Genomic DNA, 12,057 nt, shown 5'->3' with positions numbered 1-12,057 from the left:
GACTAAACTAAAAAATTGTCGAATATCTAACAAGAAATTATCACAATTTTTCATGTCTAGGGAAACAGAACGCAATGTGGGATCTGTCAGATATTCGACATTTCATGTGTCGAATATCTAACGAGTTATAGCGTCACAAAACTGACTTCAAAACGTCGGTTTTTTATGAAAATTTCAACCATTTTTTGTGTCATATCGACATCTATACCATCGAATATCCAACATTAACTAAAGTGTCGACTATTTGACAGAATTCCAGTGATGAGTTGATGAGCACCAATGTGTCGGATAGTCGATGCCAATACGTTGCATATCTTACTAATAGTCATCAGATTTTGGCCCCATTTGTACTAGTGATAGCTCACTTAGATTGATTTCATCATGTACTAGGGCTTGAGCTGGTTGACTCATGAGTCTATACAATTTTCCTTCATGAATATTGATAACCTTAGCATCATCTATACTAGATCCCTTGGAACAAACAAGTACTTTTCCATCAACAAAAGCTACTCTATCTCCTTTATCTTCTAAACATGAAATAGAGACTAGATTATTTTTCAAACCTCGTACATATAAAACATTATTGAGATGTACATTTTTACCATATTCCAACTTAATGGATGTATTTCCAACTCCTTTGACTACATAGTTGTGGTTGTCTCCAAAATCCACCCTTTGGGACAGACTCTTTTCCATCATGTTAGTAAGATTTCCATGATCTCCAATCATATGTCTTGATGCACCATTATCTACCAACCACATATCATCATCATCTGCAATAGAACTTGTTAGAGAAAAAAAGTAAAAGAAGTCTTTATCACCTTTAGGCTTCTTTGGATGTTCATCCTCAACATTGGCTACAGAAGCATGTTTTTTTTGCTTCATCTTCTTGTTATTATCCATTTCAAGACAATATCTCTTAAAGTGTCTAAATTTCTGACAACCACAACATTGAATGTTTGACATGTTTTCTTCCCTTCAAGAGGAGGAGGTCTTTTTCCTGAGTTCTTGTGTTGAGAACCAAACTTATTCTTTCCTTTATTCTTGAAGCGAGCTGCAAGTGCTTGAGAATCTTCTTCCTTCTTATCTCTTGACATAATCCTTGATTCTTCTTGAGCACAAGAGGTCCATATTTGTTCAAACGAAGGATATTCCTTCCAACTTCTTATACCTGTTGCAAATGCAACCCATGATCTTGGTAGGCCATTGAGTGTTGTAGTCATAAGTTCATTCTCGGAAATAGTTTCTCCAATTACATGAATTTGGTCCTTTATTTACGAAATTATTAGGAAATATGAAGCTATGTCTCATCATTCGTCATTGATACATCACGAAATTCATTCTTCGGGCTCATGTCTTGGCCAACATTCTTGATAGTGAATAGATTGGTTAGAGCATTGTATATCTTCTTGGAAGTATCGAGATTTGCAATGCAGGGAATTATATGATCTCTAATGGAGTCCACAATAAGACCCATGGTAATAATTCCATCCTTATTCAACTTCTCCTTTCTTGCAACTTCTGTTGGTTCATCAACTTTCCCTGTCACAATGTCCAAAACTTTGTTCTTTGCAAGAATACAATCAATCCTAAGTTTCCAAGCTCTGAAGTTTGAGTCTCCTTCCAACTTGTTCCAATATTTCGTAGAAGAATCCATGGATGAAAATCAAGAATGACTTCAATAATATGATCTTAAATGTTGGGTTTCTTCAAAGGTGATCTCCGTGTTCCTTCCTTCACTAAAGTTATGATACCATGTTGATTTTCTAAGTGCAATATAAACTAGCACAATATTTATGAAATATTGATCATCACTTTTGATGTTGATCTTCTTTTAAATTATTCCAATATATCATTCAATAGTTATACTTCATAAATTCAACCATACAAGAATAGTATAATAGTGGAGATCACAAGGCATAAAGAGAAATCAAGATTTATCCTGGGAAAACCCAAAAACCTTTTCAATAGAGAATTTTTTCTATTCAACAAGAGACATGCTTAGACCTATGGTCAAACTTGGTCAACCCATCCAATTCAAGCTTCCCAATCTTATCCATAATTTTTTTTCCTAATCTGATCCATAATTTCATCCCTCGTGTAGCTACTAGTTACCCCATAATTTTGTCCCATGCAATTTCCCAGAATTTCGGCCCCCTTCAACATAACTGCCCGAAAAATATGTGAACCAAAAGAGTAAGATAATATTCACATGTGAAATCTTGAGAGAGAGAGAGATTTAATTCGTCTTCTTTTTCTTCCTCCTTGTCCTTATCAATCTTTGCTAGGATGCCTAGAAATTGTCTTCATAAGAGAGTGTGAATTGGTGCCAAGAGAATGAGGTTGAGTTACCTTTATATAGTGATATGTTGGGTCGAATGGGTGTGACATTTTCCCTAAGCTGAATTGACTTGGAGGGAGGCCAACTTGACAACTTTGGAACCAAAAATTTCAAATTTCAAATTTCAAAGTCGCAATGGGACTTTGAATCAAAATATATTTTCCTTTTGACTCTAGCATTTAAAATTTTCTTTACAATAATTAATACAAACACATCAAGTGGCCAAATATACATTATGAAGATCAACCATAGTTACAAATTAAACATACAATAAGGGGCTTAAATGTGGTGAGAAAAAAATATTCTACATATTAGACTTTGAAGAGGAACAAGATCAAGAATTGCAACTGTTACAATATCTAAAGTTAGAAGAGACTACTCCAACAATATCATGTCATGCATTGGGTGACACTAATACTCTGCAAACCCTCAAAATAGAAGGATATATCAAAAATAAAAAGGTAATAGAGTTGATTGATTATAACAATACCCATAACTTTATCAATTACAAATTAGCAAAACTTCTCAATTGTTTTGTATGTCCAACACTAGAGTTTCAAGTAATGATTGCAGTTGGACGTACCATAAATGGTTCAAGGAAGTGTCATGGTATTAAGCTCAATATGGAGGAGTATTTACAGGATATTCCCATGATTGCAATGCAAACAGGTGGTGTTTTTTTGTATTAGGGCTATGTTGATGCCTCTAAAATCGTAGCACCAACATTGGGGGATAACCACCCGTTCCGAACCTTAGTGCAGCTCCTTCTTCATTTGGTATGGTGGCTCCAACTAGATATTATGGGACCAGTTTCCCAATAAAGTATGATTTGATGAATGGGTGCTTTAAATGTATAAAAAATATGATAGGTGGTTTAATCTATAAGCTCTAAAATATACATATATATCTATATAACGCGGGTGATCTCATAATAATACGATTATTGATGATTCCTAGAAGACAAATGATAATATAGATTCTTCACTTATCTAAAGAAAGATGCATTTAAATGATGATTACTTTGAATAAGAAATTAAACAAAGTAATGTGAAAACATATCGCATAACATACTAATATTTATCGTTGACATATGTATACAATACAACAATTCTAGATCATTCAAAAGTGAAATAATACAGAGTTATTTGAAACATGAGAATATATCAACAATAACAAATCAATGGAATGCTAATTACATAAAACAAGACAAAAAGAACAGCGATAGAAGTACCATATGCATTTGGGTCTCGTTATGCAAGTAACAATCTAGTTCAGTGTTCTTATTCTGAAAACTCCAAGAAGATACAAAAATGCAAGTCTTTATGAAGCTCTTTCACAACAAGTCTGAACCTCAATCCACGACTTATAAAAAATAAATTAAGAAGTGCAGAAGTGAAAACTTCTCAAGTATAGTTTTATACAAATTGAGGACCCTTTCTAAAATAACATGAAAGGGTCTTTATAGTAAAATTAAAAACAAATTGTCCATAAAAATTGCTGAGAGTTGTTGGAACTGCCTTCATCAAAATATGGGATTTGAATTTCAAAAATAGAATCACGATAACCTTTGAAGAGATTCATCGCATCTATTTTTTCTCTTGTATCTTCAACTAACAAATCAAGAGCATGGTTTGGATTTCTGGAGGATGACTCAGCCTGGCGTGTAACTGTCCTGCGTATGTGGCATCTAAGAGCTCGGGCATCATGCGATCAATGGCATCAACAAGGCACTTGATAGTCATCTATTGGATATGTGGCTTGACCAAAAAGGACCAATGCGCATCCCAATTAAGACTTTGTACTTTGTTGAGCTGCTCCTCCTTGGTGTCCAAATCTTTCTTCCATTTATTCTCTAAAACTTTCGCCTTTGGAATATTTCCTGGGGAACAATCATAAATTAAATTGGCACCATATAAGTTATCATTCACCTGCTCACTAACATTATTCATTATAGCCCTGGCCCTGGAGGTAGCTGCTTTTATCAACTGTGTTTCCTATTCTAAAAACAATATCTCTTTGTGAGACTCTTCAATTTTAGGTAATTTAGCAGCTCTTCCATCTTCTGTGCTTTGCCAAGAGAGATAATTTGTGACTTTATCATCTGTATCTTCAAATTCTAACCTGGTATTAACTTCTTGGTAAATCAGTGATTGCATTGTGATACATAATGGATCAATAAGAAATATTTTCTGGCAGAGTAGATTCAGCTATTGAGATAAAGCCTTATTTGCTTCTAAGGCTTCCTTCTTAAACTCTTCAACCTTGGGATAATCTTTGAATTGTTCTATAGAGAGTTGTAACTGTGTGATTTGCTCTTCCTTAGATTTAATCTCTTGCTGATGTGTCAATTTAAGTTGCTCGAGCTCTTGAGACAGCTGTTGTTGTCTTTGAATGGCCTGCTGGTCAATTTTCTGTTTTTCCAGGTTTAATTGTTCTTCAAGCTGCTCACTCTTCTATTTCTCTACCGCTAACTGTTCTTCAAGCTGATTAATCTTTTGATCCTTTTCTTTGATCAATTGGTTAACTTCAGTTGCTTTATCAATTGTAGCAGTTGTGTATGCCCCTACAAATTGAGATAACTTAGTCAAATCCTCAGAAGGATTGACCTCTGAATCTTTCCATATGACATTCATAAATTCATATTAAGGAGTTGTGGATGATGTTTGGTCTATTTTCCTCTTTTTCCTCTGCCTCTTGACTACAGCCCTGTGTTTTGGGCTGTAAAACACATCCAAGGGTGGAATTTCCTCAATGTTCAATGTAATCTCTCCTGAAGGATTTTCAGGGATTATTTCTATCTCTTTTTGAGTTGTGCCTTTGTTGGGTGTCTCTTCAATCACAATATCAGGAATAATGGGTCGTTGTGTTCCGGGATGCACTGATGTGATAATGTTTTTAGGATCATTCTAACTTTTGATCTATTGATCAAATTGATCCCATTCTTTAATCAATATGGGATTAATGTGAACATCAGTGTTTAGTTGTTCATTGGCCTTATCACTTGTTTCAACTTCCCCGGAAATCTTTTCTATAACATGCTCTCCGATGTGCTCTGCTTGCTGAATGATTGGTGTAGTATTTAACAAATCCAAAGGTAATGTTGGTAACCTCTATGTCCTGTATTCAATGAATTTGTCCATTTTATTAGCAACCAATTTGAATATTGCCAAATGAATTACTGTTGAGAATAACTCTGCTGAAGCAAATAAGTCATCAAAATCATCTTCCTCATGCAGGAATTTATTAACTTTCACATGAGTGGTGAAATTGAAAGCAACCTTATTTGGGCCATATTGTCTTTCAGGTATAACAGCTAGACTCAGATCCTTTGTCTTGTTTGCTTCTTTTTCAGCATGTTTAAAATAATGCAATGAGTAGGTGCCACAGCGAAGAGGAAAGGCAGGCCACAACTGTTTCTTGGAGTCTTTAAGATTTATAGACATCCCTTTTTCTACTATCTGGTAGGCTACTTCCCTGGCTAATAGCTTATCTAGAATGTAAAGTGGAAGGACATGAGGATCTATAATGCTGCCAAAAACCCTAACATAGGTGAACCTCTCTTCCTCGAACCAACTGCCGATTGAGGTTAAATCAATGTTAGCCTCGTCAGACAGCCGAGGAATAGGTTTATTAAAGATAGGTTGATGGACGGGTAGGATGAAACCATGGCAAATCCTGTATAAATGATTCTTGTATTCGGACTTCCATAAGTATTTATGGTAAATATGAATGGGGGTTGGATCCTGAACAATCCATTTCCAACCTAAGATGGGAAAGTCAAAATTGAAACAAATTGTGTCAACTATGTAAGCACTCATATAGAATGGGGGCACAACTCGGGTAGTGACAAATATGTTCTTTCTATAATCCAGTATTTGACTAGCCATTTTATCCGATAGGATAGTTGTCCAATCCATCACAAAGGAGTTTATCGCTGCTTCTATCAATGGAACCATTTCAATAGAAAATCTAGCATAATCAGGGATTCCAGAGAGTCTACACATCATAGCAGCATCATAACAATATTGAGACGCTAAGGAGTCCACATAATACATACCGGACAATTCATGTTTGTGCTTGTTAGGAAAGTGTCTCCATTGCTTGATAGGGTCTGATTCAATCTGATTCTCCTTGGCGAAAGCTTCCAGGAATGATTTGTTGTAGTGTCGCTGGGGATCTGGCAAGTGATACATTCTCTTGACGTCTTCAGGTTTGAAGGATCCAAACATCCTTCCATCAGCTGTGAAGAAAGCTTTGTTCGTTATGTTAATGCTCTTGATTACCCATCTTACCACATCATTATATAGTAAAACCTTTACACGAGTCGCTATTCGATGGAGGAAAGAGCTGGCCAAATCATTGAGCGCGTTTTCTGATTGATCATTTCCATCAGTTGTTGCTTCTTCTTCTATCTCCTTCAGATTTTCATTTTCAAGCAAAGCATATATGCCTTCCCATGATATCTTACCAAAGCCTTGACAGGTAGTATCTAAGATTAACACCAATTTTCCTTGTCATTCTTCTATTGTAAGGAGAGCCTTTGTCTTTCGAGCTTTCTTAGACATCTTGACTGACTGTGTGATTCTGGATTTACACTGCAAAATGAGGAAGAGGAGCATGATAGGTGAAAAACTTTGAGAGCAGCCAATACAACTAATTACAGACTAAAAGCAATTATGTGCATTAGATGCAAAAGATCGCATATTGTACATAGTCACAAAAGGATGAAATCCTTAAAGGATTGTAACCATAATTTCATAGTAATGCTTTACCATATCCTCATGATGTGAAACTTTAATGCCGAATTAATATATATCGCATCGCAAGTTTTCCAACGGTCCTTTTAGAATAGGTGCCATAACTCTGCGATTTTGCGATTAGTGATTGTATTATTTTAATACTTGTAAAGCCATCACATATTGCAAATAGGGAGTTACAAGTGTTATGTTCGAAAGAATTCTTTGTATTGTTGCGATTGTGATGAGTGATGAGCTAGCACGTAGAGTTGGCGGGTTCCTTTTCAAACTTGGCAAATCATGTTTTTCCTTCGTAAATCATGTTTTCCTTTATAATTGATTTAACACTATATCACGAGTCTTCATAGTATATATTACTTGCTTCTATTGGGAGTGTGATATGCAATATGCGATTGCGATAGTTATATCGCATCGCAAAGTTTCAACGGAGTGGTTTCAATGTTTTCCTATGGATTGGCGATATGCGATATGTGATAGCCTTATCGCATCGCAAGGTTTCAACGAAATGCCATAACTTATTCCTTAGGATTAATGATATGTGAAATGCGATAGTTATATCACATTGCATGTTTATAAATGGATCATTTCAATTTAAAACTTTGCGATGAGGAATTTGTGATGACTTTGATCGCATCGCAACTTTTCAAATGGATGTTCATTGGTCTTAAGCAATTGTGATTTGCGATGAGCGGTTCCAAACACTCATAAAGCAACTTTTATATGAAAAGTATGGAAAATCTATTTTTACTCAAAAAGTTTTATTGCTTTTTATATCCTAAAGGGGACCTATTTCTTATTTAGCATCTTTAGACTAAGATTAAAAATTTGAAATGGGGGGGTTGTTGTATAGCACAATAGGATCCTGGTTACAATCATTGGGAACATTGACCTTGAGATATATTCATATGATTTTTAATAGATGTACCAAGCCTGGTGCAAATTCCATGTAATAAATTTAATAAAGGAAAAATAATAGCCATGGTCATGGGACACGTATTCCAAGCTAAATGTTGCACAAAAACACAGTGATGGGGATCACTAGTGATTGATTAATGGCTAAGGAAATTGGCAAAGGAAATGGCAAAGGCTTTGGAAAGAAAAAATGGCATTTTGGCACATTAATTTATGAAAATAATGGAAATTAGGAGAAAACAGAGGTGAAAGGTCACAGGTTGCATGTGAGGATGGAAAAAGGAGGAAAATAGAGGCCTCATTAATAAAAAGGCTTATGAGGATCAGTTCACAGACTTTTGTCAATTCAGTTTTGGATCTCTCTCTCTATTCTCTTTCTCTTGTACTCTTGGACACTTAGAGTTTTCTTGGAGAACTCTTGGATAGTGTGGAATACTTGGATTTTTGGAGCAAGAAAGCAAAGGAAGTGCAGGAAAGCACAAGAGGATATTGGGTTCAGAAACTACAACGGGTTTTTCTTGCAGGTACCGAGTTGCATGTATCTTTTCCTTACTAGTTTTGGCATGCATGGCATGTGCATGTCGTTTATTAGTCATGATTTGTCATTGGCATGGAGGAATGCCTAGATTGACTGTGGATTTTCCTAGCCTCACCATTTCCTGGATAGTCATGGCATTGTGGGTTCATTTCTTTGTTTCATTTGGTTGGTTCTCATGTTTCTTTAGCTTGGGTTAAGTTACTAGTTCCTGGGGCCTTGGTTGGAAAAACACTCTAGAGCCTTGTAATAGCTTGGGTTGAGTTACTAGTCCTAGAGCCTTGGTTGGACAAACGCTTTGGAGCCCTTGGTGGGTTGAGTTACTAGTCCTGGAGCCTTGGTTGGACAAACGCTTTGGAGCCTTATATCAGCTGTGCGTTGAGTTACTAGTCCTGGAACCATCGTTGGAACAAATGCTCTGGAGCCCTGGAAGGCTTGGGTAAAGACCAATCTGGTGATGTGTTGTGATGTCTGACTATGAGGTGGAACCATTGTTTGATGGGTTGAGGTGGTTTGGCCTCTAGAAGGCCTGGATGGTTTTCATTGATGTATTTGATAAGATCCCACATTCATGGTTAGAATATGGCACGGGGGTAACTTGCTGAAGAGAGTTTTGGCTCAGGCATGTCTATGGTCGGGTGGTTCGTGGAAGTCCCGAACCTGGTTGGCCTTTACATCACTAATATGAGGTTATTTCTCCTTATTATTTCATGAGTATTATACAGGTTTATATGTGGAATATATGGTTGTTGTTTCCTTGGTATTTTTGTTGTTATTATGTTGGTTATGCACATGTATTATGACAGTGGATATTTATGGCTCTCATCATATTTTTACTTGTAAATGAATGAATAATGCATATATGGTCTAATAGATGAAATTGTAGCTAATGTGTTGAGGCATCAATGCTTCTTAGCGATTCTCAAATAAGTATGAGACCCCTATGCTCAGATATGTTGTTTAAACCTGTAGATTACATATTTGTGATATGTTTAATGAAATGCTTGTCATGGCTAGTAGGGGTCCACTCTAGACCTTATCAATGTTTTTGCAAATGTATCATTGTTCTATTGTATAAATTCATTTATAAACCTGTAATTCAGTTCTGGGCAGTGACCTAGGCTCTGGACCTGAAAAAGTGGCACAAACCTCAAAGTCCTAGGCACAGTTCCGAGGAGAAAATTCCCCAGGCACATGCATACCCATGTTGTGGGAGCGTTTGGAGCCTCCTGGATGATTGCTTGTCCATGTCAAGGGAGTGTCTAAGGGTTTAATGGTCTAAAAATTGATTCAGTATCAGGGGTTGGTTAGCTAAGTGGTTGGGATGGCTCCTTGGAGTTTTGTTGTTGATGTGGAAGGTTTCTATGGTATGTTTTTGTCGGTTACATTTCCTTAATTGACACATAGGGAGTCGAATCATATCATAGTAACTTCTCGTCACATGTTTACCCCGGTTGACCAGTTACTTGGGTAGATGTGGGAGGAGGGTGTTACAGAGTGGTATCAGAGCATGGTTCACCCCTTGGACTGGATGGGTTGTGTGTTGGTCATGCATTCATGTTGGTTGCATATGTGTTTCTTGTGTTGTAAGACCATGTGCTTGTTGCATTTGTATGGTATGGGTTATGGTTGCAATGAGGTCGCCATGGGAAGTTGATGGTGTTGTTGTGGAGTGTGTCATCATGAGTGTATGGTTGATTATGCATTGTTTATGCATGTTAGTATTCACATGTGGTCAAGTGTACAGTGATGTGGTGATTGTTTTCATGCATGAGGTCATGGTATGTGTAGTTTATATGGTCATGCATTGATGACTGGACTCTAGCTAGAATGATGGTTATATGCTTATATGCTTATGTGTTATATTTATATATGTTGTCATGATTATGTTATACATGTATTACGTTGATTTGTTGATCTTGCAGATGAGGTATCCTCCCTGAATTATGCTAAGGTATGTTGGTTTATTGTGATTTGGTTTAGCTGACATGATATACCTTACAAGAATAATATCAAATATGACTAGCAAGATGGTAGACTATAGTTCCCAAGACTCTCCATATGGATCCTATGAGAAGCATGGTGTTGGGAATTCTTCTGATTTGTTAGACACTCTGATAATCTTAAAGGAAGAAATAAGGAGGTGCAAGGTAGACAATGATATAATCATACGGGCATAGGAGAAACAAGTAGAGGTAAATGCAGTGATACTTCAGAATTTATCATAATTGCAGTGATAGGGACCACTTCGAATTAGCCATGATTAGGAGGAAAAAATTAATGGGGCATATGGTAGCAGGTTTCAGGGTGAGTGCAGGTCAGATAGAGATGGCATGATCAAAGATGGCAGGTCCTTGGATACTTCGGATAGGAGAGGTGATGGACGCAGGTACTATTCTAGTTCTAGTTCTAACAGGGATGATGATCGGCATCGTTATCACCCTTACAAGAGGAGTGAGAGGGGATATTTTCCGGATGAGTTTAAGAAAGAAAACCCACCTACATTTGATGGAGAGATGAAGAAACCACAGGATGCAGAGTCATAGTTGCTTGGTATGAGGAATTTCTTCAAGTTGCATGATTATTTAGAGAACATGAAAGCCATAATGGCTACATTCAGTCTCAAAGGTAAAGCAGATATTTGGTGGGAAGATGTGAAGAATGTCATAGACATTCATGAGGAGGACTTGACTTGGAATGAGTTTGAGAGACTATTCAATAAGAATTACATATCAGAGAGATACTTTGATGACAGGGAAAAAGAATTATATGAGCTAAAGATGGGATCAATGACAGATGAGGAGTACACTAGCAGGTTCTTGGAGCTACTAAGGAGAGGTGATGGACACAGGTATTATTCTAGTTCTAGTTCTGGCAGGCATGATGATCGACATCATTATCACCCTTATAAGAGGAGTGACAGGGGGTATTTTCCATATGAGTTTACGAAAGCAAAGGCACCTACATTTGATGGAGAGATGAAGAAATCACAAGATGCAGAGGCATGGTTGCTTGGTATGAGGAAGTTCTTCAGGTTGCATGATTATTCAGAGAACATGAAAGCCAAAATAACTACATTCAGTCTCAAAGGTAAAGCAAATATTTGGTGGGAAGATGTGAAGAATGTTAGAGATATTCATGAGGAGGACTTGACTTGGAATGAGTTCGAGAGACTATTTAAGAATAAGTACCTATCAGAGAGATAGTTTGATCACAAGGAAAAAGAACTCTATGAGATAAAGATGGGATCGATGACAGATGAGGAGTACACTAGCAGGTTCTTGGAGCTACTGAGGATAGGTGATGGACGCAGGTACGATTCTAGTTCTAGTTCTGACATGCATTATGATTGGCATTGTTATCATCCTTAAAGGAGGAGTGACAAGGGATATTTATCGGATGCGTTTAGGAAACAAAATCCACCTACATTTGATGGAGAGATGAAGAAATCACATGATGCAGAGGCATGGTTTCTTAGCATGAGGAAGTTTTTCGGGTTGCATGATTATTCA

Source organism: Pinus tabuliformis, chromosome 2_2 (assembly GCF_031772625.1).
Source record: "Pinus tabuliformis cultivar Carrire ecotype Pingquan chromosome 2_2, CPIR1, whole genome shotgun sequence".
NCBI classification, from domain to species: domain Eukaryota; kingdom Viridiplantae; phylum Streptophyta; class Pinopsida; order Pinales; family Pinaceae; genus Pinus; species Pinus tabuliformis.
The sequence above is the reverse complement of the archived record's forward strand: the minus strand, read 5'-3'. Positions refer to the sequence as shown.